The 14,482-nt window shown below is 37.5% G+C and overlaps 1 protein-coding gene across 9 annotated transcripts in view; it reads left to right on the top strand.

Moving 5' to 3' along the window:
* Positions 1-14,482, top strand: part of CHRM3 (cholinergic receptor muscarinic 3) — a 523,502-nt gene that overhangs the window by 102,977 nt on the left and 406,043 nt on the right. For 6 of the 9 annotated variants that reach the window (XM_034949659.4, XM_014343347.6, XM_034949670.4 and 3 more), the window contains exon 2: positions 3,276-3,374. The exons of the other annotated variants lie outside the window; for them this stretch is intronic. The gene's annotated coding sequence lies outside the window, so the exon portion shown is untranslated. The remainder of the gene's footprint in view (positions 1-3,275; positions 3,375-14,482) is intronic. 9 annotated transcript variants of the gene reach the window in all.

Below are 14,482 nucleotides of genomic sequence, written 5' to 3'. Positions count from 1 at the left end.
AAAAAAAAAATTGGGGGTCAGTTAGGAACAACTTCGTTTCTCATTCTTGGTATCACTTACATAGCTGTAATGAATGTCATCTAACCCTTTACACATTTTCAACAAGGTTTCAATACCTATCTTGTGGAAGGCATGAGTTAGGTAGAGGAACAGGATAGCTTTTGCCTTCAGTGAGCTGATCATCTATTTATATCAGTCATAGATGATTAGTTAGTGAAACTTTATGTTTTTTGCTATTTTGGGGGGCTTTAAGAATATCTTGGGGACATATATGGCCATTGTTACCAAAAATAACTTGCAATTAGGCCATTTACTTTATTGTTCCATTTTCTTAAATTCGAGGAACTAGTGTACGATATATTCATGTTCTGATACATGTATCCAGAACTTATGGAAATCTTTTGTTGATAAGTGGTGGTGGATTGTTCTGGCTTTGTTTCTGGATAGGTATATGGAAGAAGGAGGAAAAAATAATCTGTTCTCACCTCTTCCCATGCAGTAGAGGGTAGTGCTAAAGAGAGCAGATGTTAACAATAGACTACCTGGATTCAGGTCCTGGCTCTTCCCCTACTCACTGTGGGAACTTCAGCAAGTTATCTAGTCTCTCTGCAAATATGAAAATAATTGTATCGTAGGGTAGTTTGGAGGCTTAAGGACATAAACAAATGTTGCATACTATTTAGTACGAGTACATAGTAAGTGCTCAATAATGTTAGCTAAAAGTAATATTTCTTTTGCTGCTTCATTGATTCATGATTGGTTGTGACTTCAAAGTTGGCAGTTCTGGTTTTCATTTGTGTGACTTCAGGAGTAAATGAATGTATTATGTACATGTGGCAGTTGTGTATATGTTAAGCACTGCTGAAGAGTGTTCTTTGGCTGAAAGATCTAGTCATGTTACAATGTTTCTAAATTTATTTATGAAATAAGTGAAAGGAGCAAACAAAGGTCAAGTCTCAGTGGAAGAGACCTTGAGATCCTCCTTCTCTGTAATGGTCTGTTCACTGGTCTGTCTCTATTAGAAGTAGAGGCTTCTCAGAAATAAGGACTGTTACACTTGCAGTATCAAGCACAAGACCTGATGATTAGTAAATATCTCTTGAATTGAATACGTTCTGTTTCTTTTATTAGTATTATTATTATTACTATTTATTTTTTGAGATGGGGTCTTACTCTATCTCCCAGTCAGTAGCGCAATCATAGCTCATTGCAGTCTGGAACTACTGGCCTCAAGTAATCCTTTGGCCTCAGCTACCTGGGTAGCTGGGACCCCAGGCATGTACCACCAAGCTCAGTTAATTTTGTATTTATTATTTATTTATTTTATATTTATTTGAGACAGGGTCTTACTCTGTCACCTAGGCTGGAGTGCAGTGGTGCCATCACAGCTCGCTGCAGCCTCATTCTTCCAGGGCTGACTTCCACTTCAGCCTCCCAAGTAGCTGGGACTACAGATGTGCACCACCATTCTGGGCTAATTATTATATTTTTTGTTGACACGGGGTTGTGCCGTGTTGCCCAGGCTGGTCTCAAACTCCTGGGCTCAAGTGATTTCTCCCCTTGGCCTCCCAAGGTGCTGGGATTACAGGCATGAGCTGTGGCTCCTGACCCATTATTATTGTTTTTAATTCACACATCATAATTATACATATTAGTGGGATACAGTGTGATATTTCCATACATTTATACAATGTGTAATGCCCACATCCATCTGTCCACATTAGCATTTCCATCACATCAGACATTATCATGTCTTTGTGTTGAGAACATTCCAGATCTGCTCTTCTAGCTACGTAAAAATATACAATAAATTGTTTTATTATAGTCACCCTATAGTGCTGTAGAACACTAGAACTTATTCTTCCTATCTAGCTGCACTTTTATATCTATTAACCAACCTCTGGCTATCTTCCCACCCACTACCCCTCCCAGCCTTCAGTAACCACTGTTCTATTCTATAGGTCTAAGAGATTAACTTTATTAGCTCCCACATATGAATGACAGCATGTGGTGTTTATGTCTCTGTGCTTGGCTTATTTTACTTAACATAATCTTCTCCAAGCTCCATGTTGCCATGAATGACAGAATTTTATTCCTTTTCATGGCTAGATAGTATTCCATTATATATACCACATTTTCTGTAGCCCTTCACGCACTGTTAGACAATTACGTGGATTCTATATCTTGGCTATTGTGAATAGTGCCACAATAAGCATAGGAGGGCAGATGTCTCTCGGACATACTGACTTCATTTCCTCTGGATATGTGGCCCATAGTGGGATTGCTGGATCATATGGTAGTTCTATTTTTAGTTTTTTTGAGAAAACTCCATGCTGTTTTTTGCAATGGCTGTAATAATTTACATTCCAATCAACAGTGCTGTTTCTATTGCTTTTTAAACTCAATCTTATTCTTTGCCTTCTAAACCCTTCTGGGTTGTTTTGAAAGCCACATGCAGGGGAGCTCAGAGTAGTTGTTGTGAAGCAAGTACAACATCAAATATTAGTTAACACTCACACACTCCTATGGGCCAGACACTAATCCCAGTGTATGATGTGTATTAATTTATTTAATTCACAAGTTGGCTGTATGACGTAAAATGTGTAATGATCCATTTTGGCCATGGGGAAACTAACTCTCAAAGATATTAAGATGTCAAATAACTTGTGGAAGCACACACACATAGCTAGTAAGTACAGAACAAGAACTTGAGCCCTGGCTAAGTATATGTTTCTAGCCATCCAGCAATATTGCTCTTTACTTCCAAAAAGTCAGCAGATACCTACCTACCTACCTAGAGAGCTCTGTCTTTCCTCATTAACTTCTTGCTCTTCTCCTTTGAAAACTTTTCCCACATTCTCTGTTATGACCCCTTTCTTCCCATAGTAGGTAGATTTTGTAAGATATTAAACTCAACTTCTGGTACCTTTGAAGTATCTTTATTATACCTATGCTTCATTGCTCGCAGAGAGCCTTCATGGCAAAGGAAACATTTTAGCTTCCATGCAAAAGTGTGCTTTATCTAAATAGGACTTACCCACTCATCTAAACACTGGTCCTCCTTCCTCCTAGTGGATATGGCGGGAAACAGAGGAAAATGTTTCTTCCCTATTCCTGATTTCCTGGGAGACACTTTTACCCCAACATTCCTGGCCTTACTGTACTCTCTCACTCTTCCCACACACTCAGCTGAGGACGAACTCAGCTGATAAGAAATGTGAGCAGAATAACCTTGCATGCTCTGCTGAGGGACCGTCTTTTTTCTCTGTCTGCAGAAAGAAGGACTTTGCTGCTTTGGGCCAGGCTCTGAACTTAGGTGTAAACCATTGCCCTGGCAGAGGGAACCTACCCAGTCCATTGCTGCCTGCAACAAGGTAAGTGAAATCGATCTCCGTCTACCCATTCTCCAGGCCAATTTTCATCAGTACTCAGAGTGATCAAGGCTTTCATAGGCTGATTCTTTTGTCTTACTCTTCAATTGTCCAAAATTCATCTGAGAAGACTAACACTTCAATATTATACTGCTTAAGAAATGTAATAATCCTGACAGCTTAGCATTGCAAGTTCCTCCATTTACAGGTGAAGTAACTGAGATTCAAAAACATCAATAAACTTGCACAGCTTAAGACTGTAGCTGAACTGAAGTTAGGCCACAGATTTAGTATTTTTCCAGTAAGGGAAAGATTTTTGCAAGGAAAAAACTAATATTAAAAGCAAAATGCTCTGAGGAATTGTTTCTTTTAATATGATTAAATACTAGAAATATACAATTGGTGAAGTTATTCATTGCTGATATATTAGTACCTTTCATGTAGATTCACACAGGTTGACCAATAACTGTTCTCAGGCAGGTCTCCAGGATCTATCTGGAAGATCCTAGTTTCCTATTAGAAGAACTGTGTGTTTTGTTGCTAAACTAGACACAATAGACCAGGCTTCACTTGGCAGGTTGCCACTTTTTATCAAAACTCTATCAGATGAACTTTTCTAAAAAATTATACATCCTTTACTAAAAATATTTTTGCTAAATTAATTGTGGGAAGATGTTCTTATCGCATATTTATGAGATGAACATTTATTTATATTGTTTCTTGAAAACTTTTTAAAAATAATAGTATTAAAACATATTGCATAGGCTGCCAAGCACACAATAGGGATATCAAAAGCAGTAAGGCTGATAAAAGCAAGAGTTTTGTGTTTAATTAGTAGGCTCTGACTGAGCAGAAAATTAAAATCCCCTACTTGGAACTACCTATAAGGAAGAATGAGAATTCAGACCCTAGGCATTATTGATGCTCAGTTGAAGGCAGCTTGTCAAAGCACTGCTTTTTATTAATGCCCAATAGTTCTTAAATACAAACTATATACAAATGGTAAAACTATACTTCTGCCCAGTTGAACCTGATGCAGGAAAGGCAGGTCTCAAAATTGGGGCTTAGCCCAGGAGGGTTCTTGGCTTTACACAGGAAAGAATTCACCAGGAAAGAATTCAAGGGTGAGCCAGTAATATGAGACAGCAATCTTTTATTGAACATTACTACTCCTTGCAGAACAGGGCTAACTCACAGGCAATGTGCCCAGATTTGGTAATGTATGGGCTCTTGGCAACTGTATTTATACTTACTTATATTCATTTTTAATTACATGTAAATTCAAAGGCAGGTTAATTCAAATTGAGGGATGCATTATTTAGAACTTTCTAGGAAAGAAGTGGCAACTTCTGGGTCATGGCTGTGGAATGGGGTGATAACTTCCTGGTTGTTGCTATGGTATTTGTAAACTGCCATGATGCTAGTGGGAATGTTTTATGCTAAAGAGCAATGAGAGCAGCTAGGGATGGCTTTCATTGCCATCTGCTGGTTCCTGACAATTTTATTTCTTCACTTCATTGCCTAGGGACCAAATCCTGTTTTGGTCAGCAGGGTTGTGACCAAAAAACAAGTCCTACCAATCTCCTACCTCAAATCCGCACTATGTGCACTTCAGTAGACAACTTAATATTGAATATATGTCTGAAGATACGTACATAAAAAACACCTAAACCTAAACAACTTAGCAAAAATGTGTATATAGTTCAGACTTTTTTTTTTACACATGGCTTGCTTTTATTTTTTATTTATTTTTTATGTTCCAGAATACATGTGCAAGATGTGCAGGTCTATTGCATAGTTGAATATATGCCCTGGTGGTTTGCTGCACCTATCAACCCATCATCTAGGTATTAAGCCCAGCATGCATTAGTTCTTTTCCCTAATGCTCTCCCCAACCCAGCCTTCCCTGATAGGCCCCAGTGTGTGATGTTCCCCTCCCTGTGTCCATGTATTCTCATTGTTCAGCTCCCACTTACAAGTGAGAACATGTGTGTTTGGTTTTCTGTTCCTGCATTAGTTTGCTGAGGATAATGGCTTCCAGCTTCATCCATGTCCCTGAAAAGGACATGACCTCATTCCTTTTTATGGCTGCATAGTATTCCATGGTGTATATACTTCATCTCTTTCTCCCTCTGGAGAATCATTCTTCCATAAGAAAAAAATGATATATTTGACCTTGTTCCTTTGGGTCTTCCTTTCCAGTCATCCTTGTATTGAAGAATTCTTTAACATTTTTCAGCACTCTGTTGTACATTTCTGACTGTACTAAGACAGTCCCTTCCTCATATCCCAGCTTTTATTCCAATGGAAAATGAAATTCTTGAACTCTATGCTTACAACTTTTCAAAATTCACATATTGAGTACAGGGTTCAAGTGTTTGGTTGCTTCGAATATTGTAATTGTTTCCATCAGTTGTGAAACCCACAAAAAGGAGGGTCACACCAATATCCTTAGAATTGAGGTCATTGAAATCCATGTAGGCATTTGGGTCTTCCCCACATTAAAGCACCAACTCTTAGGCAAAAAGCCAATGTCAAAAGAGTAGGCTGGCATGTGGACCTCTTGCTTTATCTATCTTTCCTCTAATTAGCTTTCCTTTTAGCCTACAGTCCTTCTCTCCACTCCTTCAAGTGCAAATTCAGCTACCTCTTCTTTGAGCCACTCTCTCAGTTTAAGCCCTAAAATGCTTCTGTTTACTTCTTCAGACCTATACTGCAGTGGGATTTATGCTCTCTGAAGTTACAGTGGAATGGAGATCGGGTGTGGCCTAAGCCCAGGTAGTTCACATTTGAGAGCCAGCCTTCCTCTCTTTGAACAGGGTCCTGCTCCTCACCAGCTGTGAGATCTCACCCTAGTTACTTAAAACAGTCAGCTTGGCTTTCCCCTTATAGAATGGGGATGGTAATAACAATTGCTATTGTGAGGAAGAAATCATCAAATCCCTATAAAGTTTCCAGTGTTTAGTAAGCACTCAATATATATTAGTTATTATTACTGTTATTGTTCATTCCTGCACACCCCATCTTGATTTTCTTTCTTCTATTCAAAGGCAAGCGTACTCTTTTCTAGAATTCATTTCGTATTTCCTTCTCCCTACTTTTAGCAGCCTATAAAGTAACTAGAATTACAGGGGCAAAGGGGTAGAAAGCATACCTACTATCATTGGGAGGCCAGAGGGACCAGGAATTCTGTAGCAACTTCTCTGTTCCTGGTATCTAAAGCTTAAGTCTGTGCTATGTTGAAACCTGAGGACAGTCAGTCTCTTTCATTGGTTTATCTAAAATAATACTTTTACCACTCCTTATTGGCTGATGTCTCTCTATTTATTTCTTTTTTTCTTGAACATATAGATGCAGAAATGATTGAGGGGGCAAACCAGATGAAAATGGCATAATGGTATCATCTGAGTATAGTCTGGCAGAAACTGGCCACTGGATGGATATTATGAACCCCATTTTACATGCAAAAAAATCAAGATTTGGAGAGGCTAAACCAATCGCCTCTGTAAAATTCCACTCCTATACTTGCCAGTTTTATGAGTTTATTTAATCTCTGTAATCCCAAGTTTCCTCATTTGTTAAATATATATAATATCTATCTTGCAGATTATTTTAAAGACTGAAGAAGATAATTGTACAATAACTGATATAATATCTATCATCTACCTATTTATACAGGAAATATCTAGTGTATGCTAGTAATTCTAGTGTGTGTGTGTGTGTATGTGTGTATAATTATATATATTATACGGTTGTATCTCCAATGACAACCTTTGTCTCATTCATCTCCAGATTATACCAGGAACTAATCTTAGGCAATTTCTTGTACTGATATCTTGTACTTCTCCAACATGGATGATATATTTTGAACGTAACTTTATACAAGTTTAATGTGTATACCATATGTATACAGTCTGAAGGTTTTTAAAAAGAATTTTGTTGTTTTTAACTTTCTGCAGTCAGGGTCCTGTTTGGTTGCATGTATGATGTTCTCTGCTGAGGAGAGCTGCTACCAAATGCATTTCCCTACCTCAACAATTGCCTTTGGAAATCTCACTTTCCCAGCCAGTCCTCCTATGTGTATATGCATACACAGATGCTAAACTAGACCTCTTATGCTTATAGTAAGAAGTATTTTAGGTTGGATGCATGGTAAATTAACTAGACAGACCCAGAAAATACAGTTGCATTGATATTCCCAAGTAGGATCTATTGAAAATAGTAACCAGAACTATGTTTCTGGAAAGTAAATTTAGAGAGACATGTTATTTTAAGGAATGCCAAAAAGGGACAGCATTTTTGGAAGATCGTTGCTGGTGGATGGTAAGGATTAGCATGGCCTTTCTTTTTATCATTTGGGTTAGGCACCCCACATCCTGATTTTGAAATTACTCTTCATTTTATTCAGTGCTCTTCAGAGACTGTAAAAAGATTGATTAATATTCATTCAAGCTTAATTGGCTTTGGAAAGAAAAAGTAAATCAATTAAGTACATTAGTAAGCAATTTTTCATGAAGAGTAATAATGGCAGAGGGTGACGGGGCAGCACAGCACCAGAGATTGGGGGTCACTGAGCCCCATACCACACTGAGGATGTTGGTTTCATGTCTCTCTTTGTGCTTCTTTCATGTTCTCACTCTTTTGCTGGCTCATAAGCAATCTGTTTCCCCAGTACGTTACTTGGATGAAGTAGAAGTAGATCATACTATCTGTTCCAAGATCTTCCTTTCCTTATCTGCAAGTTACTCTCTTGAAAGAATAAGGAAAGGTTGAGAGATCTGTACTCACTTTTTATGCTTTCGTTTCTTTCCTGCCTCCTCTCTATTTCACAGAGGTGATAAAAGAGAGGTAAAATGAAGTATAAAGCCAGGGAAGACTAACAGTGGTGAAACCTGGTAAGGAATGAGGCCATTGCCAATAATTTGAGAAGATCAGAAGGAGAAACTGAGTATGGGTGATGTGAAAATTATTTAAAACAATTAAGACAGTACAGGCAGCAACAAATCGGAGTGGTCATGGCTAGGGGGCAGGGATCTGCCATGTCACTCATTAGATCTCCAGGGGGAAAGTTATACAATGTCTCAGCATATGAACCAGGGCACCTGGGCAGCAAGAGAACAATTATGAAACCTGAGCAAATCAACAGCTATTTATTAACCAATATAAACCCTTAAAATAATAACAACAGTAACTTACTAACAATAATTTACCAGTTGCTATGGCTAGACCCATGTATGACAACTGAATATCAGCCCTAGAGCTGCAAATGGAGCCACACTGAGGTCCTAGTAGCGGAACTGACAGTCAAAGACAGATATTGAGCATTACCAATTTTAGGAATTATATATTTGCTTTATTCAACTTTTTGTTAATCATATATAAGTACATATCAAGGCATTTTCCTGATGGAACTAAAACAAAATCTTGCAAGTTGTTACTGTGAATAATAATTCAATTTGTAAAGATGTCTATGATTGAGAGGTTTTAAATTACCTACCATATTGAATATGAGTGTTACTCACATGCACTCTTGGGTTTTATGATCACTGTATTTATTTTTAAAGTAACCTAGTAATTGCAAAAATAACTTGCAAAAAATGGTTTATTTCATAAAAAGTAAATTTGATTTCAATAAAATTAAATTTCTGGATAATGAATCCTACATCTTTTTGTGTGTGTGTAATCTAAGCGTTCTCAAGGGCAGTTGGATCTACAGAAGACCACAACTTTGCTTTATTAATAAGCAAAATAGGGAAACATAAACCATGAAGTATAGACTTTCTGAGAGCTTAGCAGAAAACTCTCTCTCTTACTGATTAATAAATTGTTCATCAGTGCTGTAATGGACATTACCTTACTATCATGAACTGGAATGTAGGTGTCTGGCAAAGCCTGATATACTTTTGTGTGTAAATTAATTTTTAAGACTTTTGTTTAAAATGTATCGTTTCTCCCTTATTCTTTTACGGAACAGTTAGCTAATAAAACTTTAATAAATGAGTACTAGATTCTGGGCATTTGCAAGTTACTATGCAGTTATACATCTGACCTACTTTGTTTGATCTTCCCCTCCTTTATAGTATGCTATAACTGTTTTATTTAGCATGCTTCCTTTTTATTTAGCGTGCTTCCTTATATGTAGGTCCTCCTTTCCTAGTAAATTAAAGACTCTTGCAGTAAGGAACCTTAATTTTTATAATCTTGTTAGTGTTGAGCAATGTGGAAGATGCTTGAGAACTGTTTGAATTGAATTTCATTCAAGGCTGGTATCTTTCAGTTTTGAAAGGTAGAAGTGCATATTGGTAAGTTACTAGAAATAAAGGGTGAATTTCTTCAACTTGATAGGTTACTTCTGACGATTTCATGATTTAGAAGGGATTTGGCTTCTGGATTTAGGAGATCATTCGGTGCTATTTCATGCCTTTAAGGAGGTACAGAGAAAGGAATGTTATTCAGCCTGGGAGAATATTTCCAACAGGAGGGTCAGAACTGGGCTTTCACAGGGGATAGTATTTGAAAATAGGTGTAAAAAGATATTTCAGGCAGAGAGAGGAGCTGTTTATGACCTTATTAATTCAGTAAGCACATATTGAACACTTACTGTATGTTAGGCAAAGAAAAGACTGTTGAGATAAGCAAGATTACAAGAAGTAGTTTTAAATAGCTTGGAGGTTGGAGTTAAACTTGGAAAGGTTGACTGGCACTTGATTGTTCAAGGCTCAGTAAAAGATTATATTTTATAAAGAGAGATTCAACAATGTTTCTCATCCCATGTGCTCTTCTTGAACTCGGTGCCACCACCACGACCATCAGGAGGTAGAAAGCTGCAAAAGGATCTTCACTTAGGCACATTGTCATCAGGTTATCCAAAGTTAAGACGAAGGAAAGTATGTTAAGAGCTATGAAACAGAAGCACCAGGTAACCTATAAAGGAAAATAAAGGAAAACCTATCAGATTAACAGCAGATTTATCAGCAGAAACCCTACAAGCTAGAAGGGATTGGGGCCCTATCTTCAGCCTCCTCAAACAAAACAATTATCAGCCAAGAATTTTCTATCCAGCAAAACTAATCATCATATATGAAGGAAAGATACAGTCTTTTTCAGGCAAACCAGTGCTGAGAGAATTTGTGACTGTCAAGCCACCACTACAAGAACTGCTAAAAGGAGCTCTAAATCTTGAAACAAATCCTGAAAACATACCAAAATGGAACCTCTTTAAAGCATAAATGGCTGTGGGTTTGTCATAGATAGCTTTTATTATTTTGAGATACATCCCATCAATACCTAATTTATTGAGAGTTTTTAGCATGAAGGGTTGTTGAATTTTGTCAAAGGCCTTTTCTGCAACACGTATGTTTATTGCAGCACTATTCACAATAGCAAAGATTTGGAACCAACCCAAATGTCCAACAATGATAGATTGGATTAAGAAAATGTGGCACATATACACCATGGAATACTATGCAGCCATAAAAAGGATGAGTTCATGTCCTTTGCAGGGACATGGATGAAGTTGGAAACCATCATTCTCAGCAAACTATCGCAAGGACAAAAAACCAAACACTGCATGTTCTCACTCATAGGTGGGAATTGAACAATGAGAAGACTTGGACACAGGAAAGGGAACATCACATACCGGGGCCTGTTATGGGGTGGGGGGATGGGGGAGGGATAGCATTTGCAGATGTACCTAATGTTAAATGATGAGTTAATGGGTGCAGCACACCAACATGGCACATGTATACATATGTAACAAACCCGCACGTTGTGCACATGTACCCTAAAACTTAAAGTATAATTAAAAAAAAATAAAGTAATTAAATCCCAAAAAAAAGCATAAATGACACAGAACCTATAAAACAAAAATACATGTTAAAAAGAAAAAAAAACACAAACAACAACAACAACAAAGTACACAGACAACAAAAAGCATGACGAATGCAACAGTACATCACATTTCAGTACTAACCTTGAATGTAAGTGGCCTAAATGCTTCACTTAAAAGATACAGAAACACAGAATGGACAAGAACTCACCAACCATCTGCTACCTTTAGGAGATTCACCTAACACATAAGGACTAGCAGAAACTTAAAGTAAAAGGGTGCAAAAGGCATTTCATGCAAATGGACACGAAAAGCAGGCAGGGGTAGCTATTCTTATTTCAGACAAAACAAATGTTAAAGTAACAGCAGTTAAAAGAGACAAAGAGGTACATTACATAATGGTAAAAGACCTTGTGCAACAGGCAAACATCACCATCCTAAACATATGTGCACCTAACACTGGAGCTCTCAAATTTATAAAACAATTACTAATAGACTTAAGAAATGAAATACACAGCAACACAGTAATAGGGGGGGACTTCAGTACTCCACTGACAGCCCTAGACAGGTCATTAAGACAGAAAGTCAACAAAGAAACAATGGATTTAAACTATAGCTTGAACAAATGGACTTAACAGATACATACAGAACATTTTATCCAACGACTGCAGAATACACATTCTGTTCAACAGCACATGGAACTTTCCTAAAGATAGACCATATGATAGGCTATAAAACTAGCCTCAATAAATCTAAGAAAATTGAAATTATATCAAGCATTCTCTCAGACCACAGTGGAATAAAACTGGAAATCAACTCCAAAATGAACTTTCAAAACAATGCAAATATATGGAAATTAACCTGCTTCTGAATGAGCATTGGGTCAAAACCAAAATCAAGATGGAAATTAAAAAATTCTTTCAAGTGGGCTGGGCGTGGTGGGTCACGCCTGTAATCTCAGCACTTTGGGAGGCTGAGGTGGGCAGATCATGAGGTCAGGAGACCAAGACCATTCTGGCTAACACAGTGAAACCCTGTCTCTACAAAAAAAAGTAGCTGGGTGTGGTGGTGGGTGCCTGTAGTCCCAGCTAGTCAGGAGGCTGAGGCAGAATGGTGTGAACCCAGGAGGTGGAGCTTGCAGTGAGCTGAGATCGCGCTGCTGCACTCCAGCCTGGGTGACAGAGCAAGACTCTGTCTCAAAAAAAAAAAAAAAAAATTCTTTGAACTGAACGACAGTAATGACACAACCTATCAAAACCTCTGGGATACAGCAAAGGTGGTGCTAAGAGGAAAGTTCACAACCCTAAATGCTTACTTCAGAAAGACTGACAGAGCATGAACTGACATTCTAAGGACACACCTCCGGTAACTATAGAAACAAGAACAAACCAAACCCAAACCCAGCAGAAGAAAGGAAATAACCAAGATCAGAGCAGAACTAAATGAAATTGAAACAAGCAAACAAGAAAAATACAAAAGATACGTGAAACAAAATGCTGATTCTTTGAAAAGATAAATAAAATTGATAGACGATTATCAAGATTAACCAAGAAAACAAGAGAGAAAATCAAAATAACTCTGTTAAGAAATGAAACAGGAAATATTACAACCGACACCACAGAAATACAAAGCATCAATCAAGGCTACTATGAACACCTTTACGCACATAAACCAGAAAACCTAGAGGAGATGGATAAATTCCTGGAAAAATACAACCCTCCTAGCTTAATTCAGGAAGAATTAGATACTCTGAACAGACCAATAACAAGCAGTGAGATTGAAATGGTAATTTAAAAATTAGCAACAAAAAAAAAGTCCAGGACCAGATGGATTCACTGCAGAATTCTACCACACATTCAAAGAAGAATTGGTACCAATCCTTTTGACACTATTCCACAAGGCAGAGAAAGAAGGAACCCTCGCTAATTCATTCTGTGAAGCCAGTATCACCCTAATACCAAAACCAAGAAAGGACATAACCAAAAAAGAAAACTACAGACTGATAACCTTGATGAATGTAGATGCTAAAATCCTTAACAAAAAACTAATCAAATCCAATAGCATATCTAAAAGATAATCCACCATGATCAAGTGGGTTTAACATACACAAGTCAATAAATGTGATACACCACATAAACAGAATTAAAAACAAAAATCACATGATCATCTCAATAGTTGCAGAAAAAGCATTTGACAAAATCCAGCATCCCTTTATGATTAAAACTCTCAGCAAAATCAGCATACAAGGGATATACCTAAATATAATAAAAGCCATCTATGACAAACCCACAGCCAACATAATACTGAATGGGAAAAAGTTGAAAGCATTCCCTCTGAAAACTGGAACAAGACAGGGATGCCCACTCTCACCACTCCTCTTCAACATAGTACTGAAAGTCCTAGCCAGAGCAATCAGACACGAGAAAGAAATAAAGGGCATCCAAAATGGTAAAGAGGAAGTCAAACTGTCACTGTTTGTTGATGATATGAACATTTACCTTGAAAACCCTAAAGACTCCTCCAGAAAGATCCTAGAACGGATAAAAGAACTTGGCAAAGTTTCTGAATACAAGATTAATGTACACAAATCAGTAGCTCTTCTATACATCAACAGCGACCAAGCAGAAAGTCAAATCAAGAACTCAACCCCTTTTACAAAAGCTGCAAAAAATAAAATAAAATACTTAGGAATATACCTAACCAAGGAGGTGAAAGACCTCTACAAGGAAAACTACAAAACACTGCTGAAAGAAATCATAGATGACACAAATGGAAACACATTCCATGTTTATGGATGGCTGGAATCAATATTGTGAAAGCAACCATACTGCCAAAAGCAGTCTACAAGTTCAATGCAATCCCCATCAAAATACCACCATCATTCTTCACAGAATTAGAAAAAAAAATTCTAAAAATAATATGAAACAAAACAAAAAAAATAAAAGACCTGCATAGCCAAAGCAATACTAAGCAAAAAGAACAAATCTGGAGACATCACACTACCTGATTTCAAGCTATACTATAAGGCCATAGTCAACAAAACAGCATCGTACTGGTATAAAAATAGGCACATAGACCAAAGGAACAGAATAGAGAACCCAGAAATGAACCCAAACACTTACAGCCAGAATAGAGAACCCAGAAATGAACCCAAACACTTACAGCCAACTGATCTTTGACAAAGCAAACAAAAACATAAATTGGGGGAAAGGACACCCTTTTCAACAAATGCTGCTGGGATAATTGGCTAGCCACATGTAGGAGAATGAAACTGGATCCTCAT

This window comes from Pan paniscus, chromosome 1 (assembly GCF_029289425.2).
Source record: "Pan paniscus chromosome 1, NHGRI_mPanPan1-v2.0_pri, whole genome shotgun sequence".
In the NCBI taxonomy this organism is placed as follows: domain Eukaryota; kingdom Metazoa; phylum Chordata; class Mammalia; order Primates; family Hominidae; genus Pan; species Pan paniscus.
The sequence above is the reverse complement of the archived record's forward strand: the minus strand, read 5'-3'. Positions and strand labels throughout refer to the sequence as shown.